This window comes from Brassica rapa, chromosome A03 (assembly GCF_000309985.2).
Source record: "Brassica rapa cultivar Chiifu-401-42 chromosome A03, CAAS_Brap_v3.01, whole genome shotgun sequence".
Classification (NCBI taxonomy): Eukaryota; Viridiplantae; Streptophyta; class Magnoliopsida; order Brassicales; family Brassicaceae; genus Brassica; species Brassica rapa.
In genome coordinates, this window is record NC_024797.2 from 37872350 (window position 1) to 37895884 (window position 23535).

The 23535-nt window shown below is 43.3% G+C and overlaps 1 long non-coding RNA gene across 1 annotated transcript; it reads right to left on the reverse strand.

Moving 5' to 3' along the window:
* Window positions 1–11127: 11127 nt before the first annotated feature.
* Window positions 11128–21461, reverse strand: LOC117132953. The gene is made up of 2 exons (XR_004456722.1): window positions 19418–21461; window positions 11128–19325 (listed from the first exon to the last, which is right to left on the reverse strand). It is a non-coding gene; the product is annotated as an uncharacterized LOC117132953 (long non-coding RNA).
* Window positions 21462–23535: the final 2074 nt, after the last annotated feature.

Sequence of the window (23535 nt, forward strand, 5' to 3'; positions counted from 1 at the left end):
TCGACAGTGCGAATTTCGGTTCCCACAGTTTGGCGCTAGAAGGAGGGGGGCTTACGGATCAATCTAACCCGCAAAAACCACTCAACGATCAGGAACGACATGCGGGATTCGACGTGCGCGAATGTCATCTCGTTCAAGGGGGGAGAAACGGTCGATCGAGCCAAACCTCGGAACGATCTCCTTGTTATCGAGTTGACGATTCGAGATATCGACGTCGCTAGAGTACTAATCGATACCGGAAGCTCGGCCGATATCATCTTCAAAGACACTCTTGAAAAGATGGGGATCAGTCAATCCGAGATCGCAAAATGCCCAAGCCCACTGCTAGGGCTTTCGGGGGAAACGACCATGGCCTATGGATCGATTAGACTCGCTGTCAAAGCCGGAACCGTGACAAACATCACAGAGTTTCTAGTCGTTGACCGCCCCGCGTCTTACAACGTTATCATGGGAACGCCATGGCTGAACACCATGCGCGCAATCCCATCAACCTACCATCTTTGCCTCAAGTTCCCGACCCCCAACGGAGTCGAGGTAATCTGGGGAAATCCAAGAGTTTCACAGGTCTGTTTCGCCGCGGAACTAAAACGAAAGAGACCGATCCATGAAATTGCTCCTAAGAGAGCGGAGAAAAAGACCTATAGCAAAGATACGCGAAGTCAGGATTCAGCGGAATTCTTCTGGCAATCTCGTATCTTCGCAGCTCTAGACGAAAAACGCGAGCCAACTTGTGAACCCGTGGTAACAATCTGTCTCGACGAAGCCTTCCCAGAACGCTGCGTCGAGATTGGAGCCAATCTCCACGAGCCTCTAAAGACAGAACTCATAACCTGTCTTAAAAAGAACCTTAACACTTTCGCATGGGCTGCGGAAGACATGCCAGGAATTGACATTAACATAACGTGTCACGAGCTGAATATCGATCCAACATTCAAACCCGTCAAACAGAAAAGACGGAAGCTGGGACCCGAACGTGCTACCGCGGTAAACGATGAGGTCGAAAAACTGCTTAAAGTTGGGTCGATAACAGAGGTAAGATACCCGGACTGGCTCGCCACCCCGTAGTAGTCAAAAAGAAAAACGGGAAATGGCGAGTTTGCGTAGATTTTACCGACCTAAACAAGGCATGTCCAAAGGATAGCTTCCCTCTACCACATATCGATCGATTGGTAGAAGCAACGGCGGGCAACGAACTCTTATCCTTCATGGATGCTTTCTCAGGCTATAATCAAATTAGGATGAATCCCGACGATCGTGAGAAGACTGCGTTCATTACCGATCGCGGAACCTATTGTTATGAGGTAATGCCCTTCGGCCTCAAAAACGCTGGAGCAACTTACCAACGACTCGTGAACCGAATGTTCTCCAAACAACTCGGAAAAACGATGGAAGTTTATATTGACGACATGCTTGTCAAATCCCTCAAAGCAAGAGATCACGTGTCACATCTCGAAGAATGCTTTGCACAACTAAACTCCCATAACATGAAGCTCAACCCGACGAAATGTAGATTCGCCGTGGCATCAGGAGAATTCCTCGGCTACTTGGTGACCAACCGCGGTATCGAAGCAAATCCAAAACAGATCAACGCTCTAATCGAGATGGCTTCGCCGAAGAATAAACGGGAAGTCCAAAGACTGACCGGCAGAATCGCAGCACTTAACCGATTTATTTCACGATCAACAGATAAGTGCCTGCCCTTCTACGACGTCCTGCGAGGGAATAAAAAGTTCGAATGGACGGAAGAGTGCGAAAACGCCTTCCAACAGCTGAAGCGTTATTTAGCTACTCCTCCAGTCCTCGCAAAACCCGTGGAAGGGGAGCCTTTATTCTTATACATCGCGGTATCGGCAACAGCCGTAAGCGGAGTCCTGATCAGGGAAGAACGCGGGGAACAGAGACCTATTTTTTACATAAGCAAAACCTTGCTCGATGCCGAATCTAGGTATCCGTTGATGGAAAAATTGGCATGCGCGGTCGTAACATCGGCCCGAAAACTACGACCATATTTCCAATCCCACACGATTGTTATCCTAACGACTTTTCCCTTACGGACAATTTTGCATAGCCCAAGTCAATCAGGCCGATTGGCCAAGTGGGCGGTCGAGTTGAGCGAGTATGACATCGAATACCGACCAAGGACGAGCGCAAATCACAAGTGCTCGCAGACTTTTTGGTCGAACTTCCAACGGGAGCAATAACCAACGAGGAACCAAATTCCACCTGGCTCCTCCACGTCGACGGATCCTCATCCAAGCAAGGATCGGGTATCGGGATCCGTCTCACATCTCCAACGAGCGAGATCCTGGAACAATCGTTCAGACTGGAATTCCATGCCTCAAACAACGAGGCCGAATACGAAGCATTGATCGCAGGTCTACGTTTGGCTCACGGCTTAAAAATACGTAATCTCCACGCTTACTGCGACTCCCAGTTAGTGGCCAGTCAATTCAGCGGAGAATATGAAGCCAGAGACGAACGGATGGACGCGTACCTCAAACTGGTCCAAGGTCTAGCTCAAGACTTCGACTGTTTCGCCCTTACCCGGATCCCCCGTTCCGAGAATGTCCAGGCGGACGCCCTCGCGGCCTTAGCATCAAGTTCCGATCCAGGACTCAAAAGGGTAATTCCGGTCGAATTCATCGAACATCCGAGTATCGGACCGCCAGTCGTTGTCAATCTCATAGAGGGTCAAGACGACGAGGAAGAAGAGATTACGATACCACCACCATCGGAGCAATCCGATTACGGTTGTGATACCCCATGGCTTCAGACGATTCGAGACTACATTATCGACGGGCAACTGCCCGCCGAAAAATGGTCAGCTCGCAAGATCCGAACACAGGCCGCACGCTACGTAACAGTGGACGGCGAAATCTACAAGTGGAGATTCTCCGGACCGCTCCTGACGTGCCTGGAAGGAGAAAAGGCGAGGAAAGTAATGGAGGAAATACATTCCGGCTCATGCGGCAACCATTCCGGCGGAAGATCACTAGCCGTGAAAATCAAACGCCACGGATACTATTGGCCAACAATGATCGGAGATTGCGAGAAATTCGCACGAAAATGCGAAAAATGCCAAAGGCATGCGCCAACTATCCGACAACCGGCCGAAGTTCTTTCCTCCATCACATCGCCCTATCCCTTTATGCGCTGGGCCATGGATATTGTCGGACCTCTGCATAATTCAAAGCAAAAGCGTTTCCTTCTAGTCCTTACCGATTTCTTCTCAAAATGGGTAGAGGCGACTCGTACGCGAGTATAAAAGACGTCCAAGTCGAGAATTTCGTATGGAGAAACATCATCTGTAGGCATGGAGTTCCTTACGAAATCGTAACCGATAACGGGTCTCAATTCATTTCCACCCGATTCGAGGCATTCTGCGAAAAGTGGAAGATACGACTCAACAAGTCAACTCCCAGATATCCGCAGTGCAACGGACAGGCTGAAACAATCAACAAGACCATTCTCGACGGACTGAAGAAACGCTTGGAGGCCAAAAAAGGTAGATGGGCCGACGAACTCGAGGGAGTCCTCTGGTCTCACCGTACCACCCCAAGGCGAGCAACGGGAGAAACTCCCTTCGCCTTGGTATACGGCACGGAGTGCATGATTCCCGCGGAAGTAGAATTTCCCGGTGTTCGAAGAAGGTTCTTACCCGAACGAGAGGAACTCAACAATGCTATGCTCTTGGACGATCTCGACCTCATTAACGAACGCCGGGATCGAGCGCTCATCCGAATTCAAAACTACCAGCACGCCGCTGCAAGATACTATAATTCCAACGTACGGAATCGTAGGTTCAATCAGGGAGATCTGGTCCTTCGCAAAGTTTTCCAAAACACCGCTGAACGAAACGCGGGAAAACTCGGAGCAAACTGGGAAGGTCCCTATAAAATCGAAAAAGTCGTCCGACCAGGTTCTACGAAATAGCCAACATGCAGGGCATAAAAATCCCTAGAACCTGGAATGCGATGCATCTCAAAAAATACTATCACTAAACGAACCAACTCGCAATCACTGAACTACGAGACGGCTTGATCTCCGCAAGGAGTACGTAGGCAGTTTGCCGAAAGGCAAATTCAGCTGTCCCCCTCATTAAAAAAGGGGGAGTGGGTACGTATACTCGTATACTCCCAAAAAATCGAAAAACTTCTTACCGCACTTTTGGTGTTTTCGACTTATCAAAACATCCTCACCCGTGAAATCGCAACGAGGTCTTCGGAGATTAGTCGGCCGCTTGGGAGAATCAAACCTTTAGCATCGCGAGACGTCGCAAAAGATGCCTCAAAGATGGTTTCTTCCGAGCAAACGAAATCTCCGCAAAAAGACACATATATGCACACATTAACATTTATTTTGTGCAAATTAATCAAAACAACGGCACACGCCACCAAGTCCGATGCTGATCACATCGAACTCACAAACGTCCTAAACAGACATAGCCATCTCATGAAGATGACTCTCTTACATCCGACACAAGGATAATAGCGCTATAAAAGAAATCCGAAATTTTGGTCCAGCACTTCCGGTCTCCGGAGAGATGCTCGATTCGTATCAAACAAGTCGTATAAGCCGAGAACTTTTCGCGGACTTTACATCGATACGAATCAGGAAGAAATCGCGACAGGAAAAACGATAGCCGGTTAGTCACCGCACAATCCTTAAACCGAAAGTAAACCTAGGTCTTGCCCTAAACCCAGCGCACTGGTCTCTAACATCTCAAAGGCATGATATCGAAAGATAAGAGATTCTTAAACACGCCTCTATGTTTACGTTCGATACCTTCAGCACCCCCGCAGAGTTCACATCTCGCGGAAGAACTCTCGAAACAGGTCTCGAATAAAACATTTCACAATCGAAGAAGGATATGAGACGACAACTCATCACCTTCCTCCCCACTATTCACAAATTCATAAAAAGCGTTATCCGATTATCATATCATAAAGCCGCGGAGCGGCAGGGATTCAAAGCCACACACGGCCAGTCCCGAAATACAAACAAGGCCATTCAAGGCCGAAACATAAAGACATAAAAAAAAAAAAACAAATCTCTCGCAAGAGATTAACCCAAGTCACCCTCAGAACTTACGCCCCCTCTTCACCCGCCGCCTCGTCCGAGCCTGGAGCCGCGTCGCTTCCATTCTCTCCGACCATCGGATCTTTCCCCTCTGGGTCTTCTGAACACGTCGGAAGGAAGCAAGCGGATTTTAGGTCGGCCAGGATGAGACCGAAATCGCCATCCTCGGCCGCCATATCTCCCTTGCAGCCGGACAGTCGGGCCTCTTCGGCCTCCAAGGTCGGGGGAGTCTCACTTTGGAACGACCGAACCACGGCCATCCCGCCCTCAATCGTCGCCAAAGCGAAATCCCTGCTCCGGATACACTCGAGGGAATCCAGGGAAGCGGAAATCTTCGCCAAGCGAGCCTGAAACTCCGCGCGAAGGGCATCCGTAGCCTCTTGGATCCCGCGGCGCGCTAGTCCAGCGTCACTCTCGATTGACGCTGGAGTCGACGCACCTCCGAGGATTTGGCCTTCCTGGCCTTCTTTTCCTTAAGCAAGGAACTCGCCGTCTTCCCGAGGTCCCTCTCAAGCTCTCCTATCGCAACCTCGAGCTTCGACACTTTCGCAGAGTGAGAATCCTCGACAGCCGTCAACATAGCCTCGGTTTCGGACCATCTCCCCTGAAGCTCCACCAACTCCCCGGAAAGACGACTGGTCTCAGAGCCACATTCGCTGATCATCCCATCGATCAACGATATGAACTGCGAACGGTAAAAATTCCTAAGATTAAGTCCGTAAAGAGAATGCACGAAAGACGATCGAGAATTCAAACAAGAAACAAACCTTTCCACGAAGTCCCGATGCTAGGCTCGACCCACCTCGCTGCGAAGTCTCCCCGTCACCGCTCTTGGCCAGTTTCCTCTTCCGACTCTTAGGCTGAGTAACCTGGACAGCGCTAGGAGCACGCAATGCCAGAACGATTTCTTTTCTGGCCGGAGGCGGAGGCATAGAGTCAGCGGCCTTTTCTTTGTCCTCGACGAGGATCGGAGTCGTGGAAGATCCCGCAGGTAGGACTTGCGGGAGAGGAGCCGCGACGTCGGTCCCATGACACGGGGCAACGACCTGCTCGGAGGAAGACGGAAACTCGGAGCCAGTCTGAGCCAATCCTTTCTCGGCTTGGCGACGAACTAGTTTCTCTCGGAAAGAAAGATGACCGGCAACACAAGCCGGCACTTCCGCCGGAGAAGTTGGAACCGGAGCCGGAGAAGTGGCCTCACCCATCTCGACGTCGGAATCCTTCTTATCACCTTGGGAGGAAGACATGTTGAAAGGAAAGTTATGAAGCTAGAGAGGTTTTTGAAGAAATAAAGAAGGAAAGGTGTGAAGAAAATGAATGACAAGAGCTCACTACTTATAGAAGTATGGGTTCGGAACGTCGCCTCGACAACTTTTATCTCGCGGAGTTTTAAATGTAAATTTCGTCCAATACACATCAAAAACGGTTACGACAAATTTAACATTCAAAACGTCCGAAGAAGAAAATAAGAGTTTCTCCGAAGAGTACTTTTCGAAATAGATTCTTCCTTACGAAAGAGCTTCGCGGAAGAAAGAATCGAGATATCCGACGAAAGCTCGAAACAGGTTGTTACGCAGCAATCGAACGTCCGTCCCGCTCGGTCGCTACGTAGCGACCGAGCGATCGTCCCGCTCGGTCGCTACGTAGCGACCGAGCGAGAGCCAAGCTCGGTCGCTACGTAGCGACCGAGCGATCGTCCCGCTCGGTCGCTACGTAGCGACCGAGCTCGAGCCAAAGCTCGGTCGCTACGTAGCGACCGAGCGATCGTCCCGCTCGGTCGCTACGTAGCGACCGAGCTCGGCCAAAGCTCGGTCGCTACGTAGCGACCGAGCGATCGTCCCGCTCGGTCGCTACGTAGCGACCGAGCTCAGCCAAGCTCGGTCGCTACGTAGCGACCGAGCTCGAGCCAAAGCTCGGTCGCTACGTAGCGACCGAGCGATCGTCCCGCTCGGTCGCTCGTCCCGCTCGGTCGCTACGTAGCGACCGAGCGATCGTCCCGCTCGGTCGCTACGTAGCGACCGAGCTCGAGCCAAAGCTCGGTCGCTACGTAGCGACCGAGCGATCGTCCCGCTCGGTCGCTACGTAGCGACCGAGCGATCGTCCCGCTCGGTCGCTACGTAGCGACCGAGCTCGAGCCAAGCTCGGTCGCTACGTAGCGACCGAGCGATCGTCCCGCTCGGTCGCTACGTAGCGACCGAGCTCAAGCCAAAGCTCGGTCGCTACGTAGCGACCGAGCGCTCCTCTCGCTCGGTCGCTACATAGCGACCGGGCTCGAGCCAAAGTTCGGTCGCGGTGTAGCGATTGAACCTTTCCGAACATCGATACGACCCTAGTCCTTGCATTCTCGTCAAACCTTCGAATGCTATCTCCCGAAGACCGTAGCAAGCTCAGTCCATGTTTCCCGCTATTCTAATTCATCGATCAAACTTCGCGGATTAGAAACCGCGGAAAACTCGTAGTAAACGTGTCGAGTCGGAAGACGGCCCAAAGGGACCTAAAACACGACTCGAGGCCCATCCTACTATTTTTCCTAACCAAAAGCCCGTGAACCACAGCATGGTTCACGCTTGGCCCACGAGGAAGGATAAATGTCAAGTTTCCGCGGATAAATATGGAAGTTTTGAAGATAATTGTGAAGATCGGGAAAAACGGAATATCTCCATTTTTTGCTATGACGGCTTAAGGGCAGAAGAGTAAAAGCGTAAACCAACCTTGGAGCTAGTATATAAGGAGTCCTAGGCGAGGAGCAGAGGAGAACTTTTTTTCAGAGCAAACTTAGCACTTAGAGCGATTTAGGCAACTTTCCGTTTTTGTTATTTCGAGCTGCGACTCAATTAGGTTTAGCCGTCTTAGGGTTGCTAGAACTAGGAATCTCGCCGACAGCTCTCGAGCCCAGGCTTATACCTTGTTGTAACGTTCATACGCAGATTCGGAATAAGATCTACTTTGCTCTCTTTTCGACTTCTTATCTTTATCGTTGTTATTCTCGTGTTCTGATTGCTTGACGTGTGGTAATTAACAGATATCCGGGTCCTCTGGGAAACTAGGGTTTTCTTAGTTTCCTTATTTAAACGGAAATCGACAGTGCGAATTTCGGTTCCCACAATGATGAGGATTGAGGTATACTATAAACACTTTTGTGAATGTTATGGGACGTTCACAGAAGTGTGATGCTTTGGAGAATTGTATGGAACGTTTTCCAAATGTTTGATCAAACCGAGATCCTAGTCATGTAAGTACTTAATGATCGGTGGTGTGGAAACACACGTACCTTTAAACACTGGAGCTACACATAGTTTTGGTAGTCCAGGAATGATCGAAAATGGTTTGTTCCAGATGGGAATAGGGGATTGTCTTCTCATAGTGAATGAAGCCGGTGAGCAGGTGATGGATTCACTAGGGCTGGTTAGAGACATCCCGGTATTGATCACATACAGGGTAATGCCTGCGGATCTGATTGTTGATCATAGACATGGTAATACCTGCGGATCTGATTGTTGTCCGCCTTGAGAATCACGAGGTGATATTAGGCATGGACTGGTTTGAACAGAATCGGGCCACCTTGGACTGTCACTGGAGTTGGGTGCAGTTTGAGAGTGGGTGTGGACCCCCGATCAGGTTCCAAAGTATTTGTCCGACCTCTGGATGCTTAGTGATATCAGCAATCCAGGTGGAAAGGATGCTTGAGAAGGGTTGTGAGGCTTACTGGCCATAATTGCCACTAAGGAGGTTGAAGGGGCTGGTGACCCGAACGGGATTCCGCTGGTCAGTGAGTACGAGGACGTGTTTCAGGCGCTACAGGGCATTCCCCCTAATAGGGCTGATCCAAACATAGCAGAACTGGGACCATGGACGGCCCCAATTGTTAGGGATTTTTGTGTAGGCTCTTTTAGGATACCACAGAACGATGAATAAGCTGGTAAACCTCGAGTGTTTGTGGTTACTTAGTAAGGGTTCTAGGATGTTTAAAGAGAATAATAATAGAATAGGCTTGAAGAGACGTATTATTAGATGAATAGGCAAGAACAAGGTATCGTTACAAGATGTTTTATAAGAACCCTAATTCTAGCCGTCTAACCCTAGTCTCTAAGCCTTGGAGAAGTCGATCCCTTGCTTGAGGGCTGTTGTTGCTCTTATATAGTTGTCTAGAAGTCGGTTTCATTAGGTTAAACTCTTTCATATTGAGAAATATGGAAGGTTCTCCTTGTCGGAAGTTTTCCATTTCTTGGAAGGGAGTAGGGTCCAGGGATCGAGCCCAGGGTTCCCTCTGGTGGGGACCCGGGGTACCCATTTATCAGGGATCCAGGGATCTGAGTCCTTCCTGGAGGCTGGGGGAAAGAATACCGTGATATTTTTCCCCAACAGTTTGCCCCTTATTTCTCGACTTTGTCATCAAAGTCGGGGAATAACCTGTGCACTCAAGTCAACCGGGGTTGCTCATTCTCAGTAGGCTCCCATTAGGCAGGACCCTGTTCCGATGATCTTGTTAGCCTAGGTTCCACTCAAGTGGGAACTCATTCTGAACCTAGGTAAGGATCGGTCCCTTCGTGTTCAGTCGATATCTGATAGTAATTTCTTCTATCTTCTTTGGAGATGACAAGGCTAGAGCTTTGTCGTGCAGTTCACGCGCGGGTCAAAAAAGATAGGAGTCCTTTCCGCTCCCGGATGATTTCTTCTTTTAATATCAGAGATTCAGCTGATATTTTTCTTCCTTTCTTTTGCGAATGAATCTTTTTGAATTTTGAATCCCGCGGCCCGAGATCTGGTGAGATGCGCGTCTTTCCAGGGAAGACTTTCAACGGCTTCTTCTTTTTGTATATATTTCTGCACGCTCTTCTTTTGTTCCTCCCTGATATACCTTGGATTTGACCCATTTTTATCCATGGTTTATAAGTATTTTATTATATATATATATATATATATATATATCTATGTTTTCTACTCTTCTAGGTATGTTTTCAGGTTCAGGTGCATTTTGGAGTAAAGCTATGACTTTGGAGCATTTTGTAGCTTAAAGGACATTTCACCCGAGCTGACCACGTAGAGGTCAACGAGAGGAAGAACAATCGATCAATGTGCATCAGTGCTGACGATCGATACCAGGAGATGCCTCGACAGATGAAGATTAATATCGATCGATGTACACAAGTACCATCGATCGATGTCGAGACACCAGACACGCGACATTTGGATTCAGCAGACTTAAAAACCAAGGCCAAGCCAAATTACCAAAATGCCCTGACGAATTTTTAACCTAGTAGAATATATACTGCCTAAGTGTTTTGACGGCAAGAGAGCTTTTTCTAGACCTAGTTTTGTTACAAGTTTCATTTGTGAGAGAAGATCACTTGTGATTGGAACTCCTTGTTTTCATTTTTTTTCATCTATACTATGAGTTTCTATTCCTTTATTGTTATGAATTGCTTTGCTATGTCTGAGTAGTTCAATTATTAGATCCAGGGTTCAAATAGGTTTGTGGGATTAGCCCCAAACTATAGATCTGCCTTGTTGTGATATTCATGATGGATTTGTATTCATTGCTTGTTTTAGCCTTGCTAACTAGAACTTGATCATAGGATTGCAAGGATCCAGGAAGAGAATATAGTTTGACGATATTCAAGGATCCAGGAAGAGAATATAGTTTGACGATATAAATGAAACTAGTTAGATTCGGACTTCCCCAGGGTTCTTATTTTAATGAGAGAGTTACGTTGAGAGACACATTGTGACTTTAGTTTTCACTAACAGACTCATTTTCTAGTTGGCACACATTCTTTGGGCAACTGTAATTTTTCGGACAAAAATAACCCTCCTTTTGTCTAAAGAGAAGTGTGTTGCTTTTAAAGAGTCAAACTTAAAATTTCTTAAGTTTTCGTTCAGTTGCAATAAATGATAAAGAGGTTAAGTCAAAAAATAGGTGTATGGAATAAAGTGAATTGTTTTTGGTCGTTGGATCTGTTTAAAACCTAAAAAATCTAACGGCGGCGGATATGTTAGTGCTACGAGGGTGTTTGGTAGATGGTGCGAGAGAAGGTAAGCAGATTTCGCTATAACTCTCTAACGTTACAAACCTCTTTTTCCTTTATACAACTTTCTGTGGATACAATTTATATGGACACGAAAATGTTACAAAGTTTTATGTGGGCAAATTCTGTGTACACAATTTGGTGGGCAAGGTCGTTACTTGGACTTGGATGGGATTGGCGTGGATGCATGTGAAGTCGTTGTGTGCGTATTGAATCAGTGGTTAGGTTTGTAGTGGACACGCAGCTGTGGACATGGGATGAAGGTAGGCATGAGTATGCAATATGTTAGTTAAATACCAAAAGAGCCACACATACTCATTTTGTGGCATTAAAGTACATGAATAGACATAAGCTGAAGGGCACATTAAGAGCAAAACAACAGGTACCCATTAGGTGTATCATGTGTGGCGACATGAGACGGGTTACTAAGGTTGTTGTGGTTAGGCGTCAGCTGTTCGGCAGCTTTATGGTCAGAGGTTATGTGGATGGGCGGTGAGTGGTCAGGAGTGGAGTGGTTGCGAAGTGTGTGAACGGAGATTGTGTGATTGTGCAACGAGCAGTGGTCAGACAAATTGTGAAGTGGTGAGGAATCAAGGATAGGTGGCGAGTGAATGTCAGAGTTGAGGAATAAAGGATAAAACTTTTATGCAGATTTAACCAGAAGAACATGGAGTTGAGGTTTATATTGAGAACTCAGACAAAACTAAACTAGAAAATTTCATGTTGGAGCATAGAAGAGAGAAAAGGATCTTCCATGTCGGAGATTTGGAGTGAACCACAGCGCCGATCGATTCTGATAGCTTTGATTCCGCAAGGGAGATTCTCCAAACCGGTAGTCTCGATAATAAAAGCTTGTAAGAGGTGAGAGATTTTTCCAGATTCTGTTTTGAAATGGAGAAAAAAATGTGATTGGGTTTCGTGAAGAGTCTCAGTGGATTTAGGGATTTAGGTTTTTATATTTTGCTAAAGAGGATTGGTTTTCAACATAATTCCAAAATTAATGGATTATTGGCTTTTTTATAATCAGTCAATTTTGTTTGGTTAGGAAACGTAATAGAACACAAGAATAGCTAGTTTAGGGGTATATAGGTCAATTCACTAGGTGAAAGTGACCTCAAAGTCTAATGTGCTTTATTCAGTAATTGGAAATATGAAATGTGTCTCTAAGGATAAAATTTTCTATTTTAATATGACTGTGACTAAGTCAATCGATGGCAGTGGTTATGTATTTTTGACAGGAATATTTAATTTTACTCCATTGTATGAGCAGATAGATTAAGGTTCAATGCATTCATTTGGATCAATTCTGTCCTATATATATTTTCTGTATTTTGTCAGGATAGTAAATATCTTGGTTTATAGGTTCTTATGAATTTTGGTTTCATATGTGATTAATGGTATCTGATTCATATATTTGTGTAAGGTATATGTTATAGTTTTGTAATTGGGGTTTATGATGCTAAATAGGGTTTTGCTGTTTTTATATTATTGAACTTAACCGGGTAGCCTCAGAAACATATGTTTCAGAAAAAAAAAATCCATACAACTTTTCGGTAAATCCTGTCTGGAGTACAATACATCCAAACCATAAAGCACTTTTTGTAACCCGTACAGCCGTTGGTTGTAAAGCCTTTGTTTTATATTAGTGTTAAAGATTTAGAGTATAGGGTTTGGATTTAGAGTTTGGATTTAGGGTTTAGGGTTTGCGATTTGGATATACTTTTTGGTTTTAGGATATAGGGTTTGGGTTTAGGGATTACGGTTTGGATTTAGGGTTTAGAATTTGGGTTCAAAATATACGAATTGGGTTAAGGGTATAGAATTTGAATTTAGAATTTAGGGTTTATGGTTTAGAATTTAGTTTTGGGTAAATCCTGGCGGCAGCAGAGGATGAATCTAAGTTTTGTTACTTAGGGTTAATCTCTGTTTTCGGGGGTTTATTGTTTTTAATATCCTTGACAAATAACCGGATAGCCTCAAAAACATAGGTTTTAGAACCAAAGAAAACATACGAATTTTGGATAAATTCTGATCGAAACACAATACATCCGAACAATAAAGAATTTATTGTAACGTGTACTTCCGATGTTTTTAAAGCTTTTTGTTTTATAATTGGGTTAAAGATATAGAGTCTTGGATTTAGGTTTTACGGTTTGGGTTCAGGGTTTAGGATTTGGGTTTTAAGTATAGGATTTGGGTTTAGTGTTTAGAATGTTAATTTAGAATGTAGGGTTTAGGATTTAGATTTAAAGTTTAGGGTTTATATTTAAGGTTTAGAGTTGAAAATTTAGAATGTAGGGTTTAATTAGTAGCTTTAATATCATTAAAAGTGGTGTGAAATTTTTTTGCCTGTTATTTTGATATTGTTTATTAAAAATGCATATAGTTTATTATTAATATATGTAGTATCCCCGATCCTGGATAGGATCGTCCGGGACGAGCCATGGTGCGAGGAGACGCACCAGTAAGGTCATATGACCTAAAGACAAGCATGTCATGATCCAAAAACGTGGTTAAGAGAATCAGACAGCTGAGACTTAACCAAAACTGGTTAGAGACAAGCTCAAAGGAGTTGGTCAAGTGTTACAGTAGCTGGACGGTACAATGGTAAAGCTCGGAGGTAGCTCACCAAGTGTAAGCCAGCATGGATCATGGAAAAACTTAGTATAGGTCTAGAAATAGACCAAGGGACTTATAAGGATTGAATAAGATGAAGAAACCAAGTTGGACGAAGTGTCTAGCAGCTAGGCGATTCAAGCAAGAAGCTCAACCAGCTAGACGAAGCTCGATTGGAGCTCAAGTAGAGTGTGTCAGATCCCTGAGCTGGATGGACTACCTCACTCAGCTGGGGATCAGCTCAACTCAGCTAGACTGAGTGTTCAGGTCTCGGACCAGTAGGACAGGTCCGGGCGGTTACCGGGTCGGTTGGTTGGCCAAGGATGGCTATGAGCCAGTGGGCTCTTGGGATTGAGCCATGGGCTTGGGTAATCCGTGAGGGCTTCAGTGTGACTTGTTTAGGAGTGGATTAGCAGGCTCATGACGTCTGGTAACTTCCATAGGCGAATGGGTGTGATCTGGACCATTGATTAAATCAGTGGCCAGAATTGAAATCGAAGGGATGCAATGGTTGAGAAGTAACCATCCCTTCTTCTATAAAAGGCAGGCAATTCCGTGCCTTTTCAGGCACACCAGAGCTTCCTCCTACACCATGAAACACAAAGAAAACACAGAGAGTTGGTCGGATCCAACATCCAACCCCAAAAGTGGTGTGAAGGCCACAAATAGGCAGTTTTGGGAGAGATCAGAGGGGAAGTTATGAACGACCCTTTGATTGGTATTGATTCATGTTGACATCACCCAAATCGTCCTCCAGGACCTGAGAACACACACAAATAGTCAGGGAAGAAAAGAGATGGCCGGATTCCACTTCCTATGGTCAAGAGAGCCTTAAGGAGAGAGGTGTGTGGGAAAGCAGTATCCTGGGAGTTGGGAACAACCCTGTGATGGAGTTTGTTCATGGATGATCACGTCCTAGGCCTCCTCTATGTCTTGGGAAAACACACAAATATCCAGGAGAGAAGGTAGAAGGCTCCCTAGTTGGTTTAACACTTTCTATTACATGGCATTATTTCTCCACCACTATATAACCACCTCAGATAAGTGAAGTTATAAATAAATAAGGTAAATAATACTAATTCACCAATATAAAGATTAGTAGGCGTAGCATCAACCGGATGCTCTGTAATTGAACCGGTGTCACTATTCCTAAACCAGTGGCACTATAATCGCAACGATGGAACTATTCAAGATATTTCTAAACATAGCTTACGGAAGAAGACTTTTACAAACCGTAACACATAAGATAATGATCTTATTAAACATTTTAAAACTTATTAAAAATGAAGACCTCACGTGTTGTCATGTCAAAAGGGGACGTCATGATGATACCCTAAGAATAGGTAGTCTGCGGAGCATTAATGGCTGGATATGTCATGGATTCTCTGGTTTGATAAATATTAAAAAAAAATGACCGGTTCACCGTTTCAATTTGTGGCTATATAAACGACATTATAAGTTCAGTTATATACACCAACCTCGTCTTCTTATAAACCGGATTATTTCATCTACCAATAGAAAGAAGATCAAAGGTAAAGGAAGTAGTTCCGAATTTTAAGTCACTAAAACGGGTAACTTGCAGATCCTTATAAATATATATTTAATTAACTAGACAAGGGACATAAAGAAAAGTAAGACTTTTCCATGTTGTTTCACATATTCATGTCATTTACAAAGATATTTGTGTGAAAAGTCTAAATATTTTACTAACTCACACTCTTTCAGATGGTTCGACTCATCCGAGTTATGAAGGGACGATGGTCGAAATCGCAGCAGGAAGTATGGAGGTTCACCCAAGATCAATCTGTCTTGCGTCAATATATTCTCATCCGTGACAACGAACAATTCGATAGAGTTAGGGGTTTTGTTAGAGGTGTCTTTAACCTAACTCCCGGAACCCCACTTTTAATCACATTTCAACTACCTACATGGATGCTAGAACCAAACGGTGAGACGTGCCCAACTCACAACATAGCCACCACTGCTGACGTTGAGATGCTAACAAGTGTCCACAAATGGAATACCGAGCAAACTCTTTATGTTATCTTCGGCGCAGAAGACGTCGCCCAGTACCAGTTCACATGCAGGGCGCCGTTTAAGATCAGAAGTTGGTCTTTTCTTGGCAAAGGAGTTACTGAAGAATCACACATGAACGCGATTATGGGTAATATTAAGAGCTTGTTGTTGTTTAAACCAAAACTTTATTTATCTGATTTGGTGTTACATGGATTAAAATTTATAAATTAAATATACTGCAACGATTGTGAGAGGTCAAGAGATAGTCTGTAGCGACCAAGTGCTGAATGAAATTTTCACACCAGAAGAGATGGTTAGTGTTTATCGATTTTCATTTGAAGATGGTAAAGCCAAAAGCCGTTTCGACCTTAATCGCGGCGCTGCTGATGGTAATGGCAATCACGTTGTCCCTCTCCATATTCACCCAAACGTTATGTTTGAAAGAATGGGTAGTACAAATCAGACGGAGCGAGTACAACACTATGGCCACATAACTGAATCAGATTAGTAGTATGCGATCGACATACTTTCATATTTAAATCAATATTACTTACGTCCATATAGTAACTTAGGAAAAATAATAAATACCATTACATAAACTTTTTTTCCACTTTCCATGTATAATGTACGGCTTCCCCAGTGGAGCGTGAAATCTGAACAGACTTCCCTCGACTACCCATGGTAGCTTTGCGAGGGGATTTCTGCGTAACAGTCAACACGCGGGGAGATTTGTCCCTACTGATCAACACCATACCATTACCACAACTTCGCCTGAAGAGGAAAAAAGGAATGGATATTGGGAACATTTAATGTCTTCAAGATATGCAGTCGAGCTCCAAAGAATCTATGGAGTAACGGGATCAGAACACGTCGGCTATCCACACAGCTCACTCAACATAGGCAGCCCCGACAACCCATTAGGACACCCTATACTTTTCTTAAGCGAGGACTCTTCAAGTGCTTCAAGTGGTAGGAATAAACCTCAGTTGGAATGTGAAGGAACCATGAGTAAAGGTAATGTAGGTACTCAAGACCGTCTAACCGGTAGAATATTCTTTCCAGGTAAGAACACAACATAATTTTATTATGTCCATACAAAATATTATGCAGCCCCTCTGCAACTGTGTTTATATTTACACTTTCTTTCGTCATAGATAATTGGAAGGTGAAAGTTCCGCAATGGGCGCCGAAACGGGCAGACATATTATTCAAACATGATCGGTTCTGGAGCAAATGAATGATGGAGGACGTCCTTATGATCACCCCCACAACAGTGCCAGATGATGCCGCTGATGACGCTATTAACCCCGTTAAAGTAAAAGAAGCAACCGGAGATATGGGAAAATCTTGTTGATGTGAAAAGGCAGCAAAAGTAATAATATTTTGGCTTATACAAAAGACGGAGTTAGGATGGTTTTTGACATATGCTATCAGCCCTTCTGTTCTACCATACGAATGTAGAATGAATCTTAATTAGTATGTTAAAACTCTGGCTTCTTTTGTTATGCATGTTATGTGTAATAGCTTTATGTGTAATATGCTTTTCTGTTGGCCATATGCTCTTTTATGTTAAATATTTGCGTAAAGAAAAACTACTTGAAAATGTGTACGTAGAAACGGGAAAAAAGTTTTGTGAAGTTCAATGCAAAAGCAATAACTTATAACCGGTTACACAATTAAAAGAAGCAATTACACCAATCAACTTCTAATAATTAGAACAATCATAAGCAATTGCATATACAAGAATTTGACAGTATTATTCAACTTTATAAACAACATTGTGACAAAAATAAGATCCAAATGAATTGTAATTAGTGTTAGTTGGAAGAGGAAAAAATTTGGTGAGTTCACGTAATTAAGCATTCCTACACAGTGAAACCGATAAACTTGAAACATGCACCTAAATAACCCATACTTATGAAAAGAAAAACAGTTCAAATAAGCATCAAAGGAGTAGAAAAAAAAGTATTAAACGTCATTGAATCTCAGACATATGCAACATAAATAGAGTTTAAGAACGATACTAAAGAACCCACAATCCAGAAGGAATAATCTCTCACAGAAGGAAATTCAAAACATAACAGATAAACTACATGTCATTGAGTCAAAGTTTACTGGAGCTTCTCATGGAACTCATACAACATAACAGCAGCACGATGTGCCTCATCACCAAGTACGTCCGGAGTAATACACCTGCAAGTGTTGGGTCCAAACAGAGCATGCGTCTGCATAAGCAAGGCGGCGGTGAGAGCAGAGTCAGCCGCATTGTTGTTTTGCGCAACACCTTTTATTCTTTCTGACAAAAGTCCAATACCTCCGGGGATCTCTAACAAACCACTACTCTTCAATAAAGCAGGGAACATATCAGAGATGGGAAGAAGATCCAGAGCCAGCTGAGAATCACTACGCACCGCTGAATTGCAATCTAAGACATAAATCTTAGCACTTGGGAAATCCACACATAACCCAATCTAGTGTTTTTTGTCAACATTGAGAGGGAGGTAGAATCGGCTTGATGCGTTCCTGAGCTGCAACTCTTAACAAGGCAGTCTACCAACCCCTTAGCGAAGACATATGATTCTTTAGACTTTGATCTCCTGAACCTATCATAGTTCCTCGCCAACAAGGAGACAAGCCTACTATCGAGGAACTCAGGTATCTTGCCACCTCTACTGCCAACTTGATTGTAGAACGTAGACCGAACCAGCCGCAATAGCAAACACCTGACACGCAAACGTAAAATGCGCAAATCATGAAGTGAATATTAAATACGGAGTAGTGAAGTATGCATTAGTTGGTTTATAAAAAATGGAATCCAATATGCAACTAAACACAATCTCGCACCTATCTACATTCAGGATTAAATTTTCAAATAAGATAAGATGCAACTACATTCCGATTAAAATTTCAATTTCCTATGTAAAATAAGCTTAGATGCGACTTCCTCCTTACCTTCCCGGGCAAAGGGCGAGTTTTTTCGGCAATATCGGTAATGTCTTTTCCAGTAACAGACAATCCCGACACATTTATCACACTGGCCATTGAGATATAGAACAAGTTAGTAATATAGCTAATAACCATCAAGAACACATTTGTTGTTTAATCAAATTTACAATGGTTTTTGGAGTATGATGGACAATTTAGCGAACTTCTCTTCAACTACATTGAAGTCATAATAGTTTCTCCCCTTCATTTTTGCTTCACGAGCACGATTCAGAATTGCAATTTCGCATTGATAGTCAGTGATCAATGGGGGGAGGGACCAGCCTTAGCCTCTTGCTCTTTCGACATGGCTGAGGATCATCAACTCTTTCTTCACATTGCCTGTCCCCAGTGTCCCCGAGCTCTGCATCTTGAACAGCTACTGGTGGACGTACATCTTGAGTAACACCCAAGTCAAATGAAGGAATACCCTAGCAGTGGTTTAAAGGACAGATTTAGTTTGGTGACAAAAATTTAATATACTGAAAGAGCAAGAGCAATGATAATAACTAAATACCTCGGTTTTGTTTCTGTCATTGGTCTTACTGGTTGCTGAATACGTAGCTCCACCATTATTTTCATTCCACATACCAGGAGATGCAATACCTTGCGGACGATAACTACGAGTTCTTCCATCAGAAAGCTGGGAAATGTAGACAGTAGAAGAAATATGGAGGAAAGTTAGACCCAAGAATCACATATATGAAACAAACGTACATAACATATAAAGATAAACCAATATATACCAAAATACTAGCGATACAGAACATGTGGTAAGATAAACCCACATATGAAACAAAAACCGGATATATACGTAGCATTTATGTCCTTTGACTTTCTAATTAATCCGGTTACTTGACAAACACTTGTTCATAAATTATAACTAACATATAACTCCACCATAATCTGTCCAACTTACATATGTAAACTATGTAAACTGAAACTAACTTACTTGCACACGGTCCACAGAATCAGGAGGCGTGGAATAATCACTTATATTTGCCATCACATTTTTTAGAATTTCGTCATTAGCATCGACCGGACCTGCAGTGATGTTAGCACCTGACGGAACCTTGCTTGTGGTAACCCGAGGAGGCGTCATCGCTTCTTTCTCCAGAACATGTTTAGAAAGAGCATTTTGCACCATACTCAGAATTTCCAATTTGAAACACTAGCCTCTTGCGATATAGCCTCGGTGGACAAAGCTTGAACCGATGCAATCGCCGATGCTACTTTCCCATCGACCTCTCTATCTCGGGTTTAAGAATACCACTTACAAGGGAGATAATCTTCGCCTCATCCAATGAAGTTACAGCTTTGCCCTTCACTGATGCCGTCTTCTTTCTCGCATGTATTCTTGGTTTCTCACGCATCCTTTCTACATCTAATTTTGTAGCACCTCCACGGAACATCTCCTTCATGAATACATGGTTCGCATTGATGAGTTTAACCAAAATTTCCACCTTCACGTCGAGCACTTCAATTGCCACATTAGTCATGACTCATCTATAGGACGGTCGGGATCTTGGGGGATTATGCTCCAAACTTGAACCTAATAATAGTATACAATAATGAACATCTCTTGTTTGTTAGACTAATCACCACACTAATAATAATAAAGATAACCAACTTCAAAATAATTGTAAAACTACATGAATTCATAGTTTCTGTAAGTAATTTGCCTTCTTGTCAACTTCTCGAGTGTGCCCAGGACTCAATGTCTTCTTCTTCGTCTTCTGAATCCTACAATCACTTTCTTCATCATCACTCTCCGATTCAGAGGATGAACATTGTAATAACCCTCACGAGCCAATAAATTTTTGGTCGAGAAAAATCTCGCTCGACCAGTTTTTAGTTGGTTCAACCATGATTAATAAAAATAAAAATCGACCCGGTAGATTAATTTCTCGACGGGACTGTTTTGTGGTCGAAAGACCTTCACTTGATAGTTTGGCCGAGTCTTAAATATTTTGGTCGAATTTTTATTAAGCTGGACGAGACTTTCCGGGAACAAGACGAGAGACAAAGACAAGGAATATTTGGTTGAAAATTATTTAAAATCATCAACCAACTGCCTAATTTATTTTGAACAGACTCATGTCTTCCACCAGCCTGCTTGTTCAGTATTCATTCACTTGACTTGCACCTGCCTGCTTACTTAGCTTCTTCAGTAAATGGCACATGACCACCACAAGCTGCATGTGTGCTTGCTTCCTCCTTTAATTATTTATGATTGGCTGGAAACTGCTTCATGGGAGGGAAAGGACAGTATGGTGTAGATGATGAAACAGGTTGCCAGCTGTCTGCTCTCAGCCAAGCTTGGTTATGAGCTAAACCCTCATATGAAGTAACCTCAGGTTGTATTTTACTCTCCTCCAGCTGCTTCCCACGTTCTGAAACCTACAGAAAAACCTAGAGAATTTCAGAGAGAAAGAGAGAAAGAAGAACAGAAAAATCAGTGAGAAAATTAGGAAAATAAATCAAGAAAAAATTCCTGTGATCTAATCTTGAACCCTAAATCAGTCTGTTACTTTGAGAAAGATCAGAAGTTCGGCTGCAAGCTTAACTTGGAGAAGAGGATCAGTTGAGGCCATCTAGTCCTTTAGTTTGTTTTGCTAAGGTGTGGAGCTTTTCTAATCCCATCCTATCCATTCAGTCTCTTGGTCCATTCAGCTTTGTTCAAGAGGAACTCAAGTATTGTCCAAGCCAGTTTCAAGACTATTCTTTAGGTGAGTCTAGACAGATGTTGAGATAGATCATGAATGAGTCCTTGATTAAGTTAGTAAAGTGTCTGAATATTTAAGAATGGTGTTGTGTTTACTCATGATAAACCCTTACACTTAAAGAATAATTTTAAAGTGAGGTTAATCCTAATTGTAGTACTTGTTCTCAAGTACTACTAATCTTAACTATGAAATAATCATGGTTTTGATTAAGGATTAATCTTGGTTTAATTAAAGATTAATCGTGGTTTAATTAAGGATTAATCTTGGTTTAATTAAGGATTAATCTTGGTTTAACTAAGGATTAATCTTGGTTTAATTAAGGATTAATCTTGGTTTAATTAAGGATTAATCTTGGTTTAACTAAGGATTAATCTTGGTTTAATTAAGGATTAATCTGTGATTAATTAAGGATTAATTATGATTTATTAAGGATTAATTATGGATTAATTTTGGAATAATTATGGAAGTAAAATCATGTGAAGTCTTGTTATATTCAATATCCCTAAAGCCCCCGCATCACCGTGACTTGGTCCTGCGAACGGAACAAGGTCATGAAGACACGATGATGGGGTAGCTCCCTGGAGACCGTGTACTGCATGATGATGCAGTGTCGGATTGTTCATACCGGACATTCGACAATGATGGTGATGCTAACTCACTAGTCTCGGTTAGCCTTAGTGGTTTCTCGGGCCTAGTATATATATTGTATTATATGAGTTTGGTAATGGGCGGGTGTTGAGGAAGTGATGTTTAAAATAAGAATTCACAATGATGATTGGTATACTAAAGTATAGTACTAGTACTTGCATGATCATGTATATGTATTTGATAATTGTTTGGTTTATTTTTGATTGTGTTGTGATTATAGATTCACTGAGTAAACTAGTTGCTCATGACTCATTCGTGTGTGCAGGTAACCCTTAGGCGGGAGACACTTTACTTTTTGGACAGAAGGAACGACCAACCAGTGGTAGTATTTTGTTGTCCTTGCAACGTACCTTTTGATATATATTTACTTAAAACGTTGTTAGGCAATAGGCCGTAGGATAAAACTATAACACTTTGTAAAATGTTTAAAGTAAATAAATAATGTATAAAAATATGTTTATAAATCATGAGTTCTCATATGATATTAGTCCTTGTCTGGGACAGACTAACTATCGAATATTGCTTTATCGGGTTGAAAAGCCTAGAGTAATATCTGATAGGAACATCTGTGTTCTTTGGTTGTTGGTCTAAGGTGATCGGATTTATATAAATCCGAAAACCTCGGGTCGACCATCAGGGAACATCGACCGTGTCATTTCTGGTTATCTACGATCGGGGGTGTCACAAAGGTGGTATCAGAGCATGGTTATACGATGCTAGAATGAGACTTGTTTCAAATAATTTTCGAGTCAAAAATGTGCTGCAAGGATAATTAGGATATGCTGGTTTGTTCCTTCTTTTAGAAATAGATAGACCTGGGTAGAAACTTACCATGATCTTTCGTTGCAGATGCCACCAAGACAGGCACATCGTGGTGGAGATTATTTACCGATACCTATTTCATCATCTTCAGACTCTTCGCCGCCATCTACTCCGGCACCACTTCCGACTCCTAGTTTTGAGGCTACACCGTCGGGCTCTAGCTTTGTGACTGACCCGTCTGAAGGGTCATGTGATCAGACACCGATGCACATGCCACTATCTCCGGACCCGTACTTTATGGACATCGAGGTGGATGTGGTACATGATAGTCCAGTGTACGGAGATCATCCCGCAGCTCCTGCATCTCCTGCCGCTCATATTTCACCAACCCCTACCGTACCTACTCCGGCAGCACAACCTGAACCAGCGCCAACTGATCCAGCTATAATAGCACTTCTAGAACTGATGGCTGAGATGGTGAATTTGCAACATCAAGCACTGAATGCACATCATGACGCACAGCGTGCTCAGCCAGCTCCAGTACCTACCACTCCTCATCCGTACTTCCTGAAGATAGTCATGATTATGAAGAACTTGGGGACGAAGCATTACAAGGGAGGCACTGATCCCTTTAAAGCTGATGTGTGGCTTCACAATGTCGAGCAGAACTTTGCTGCAAC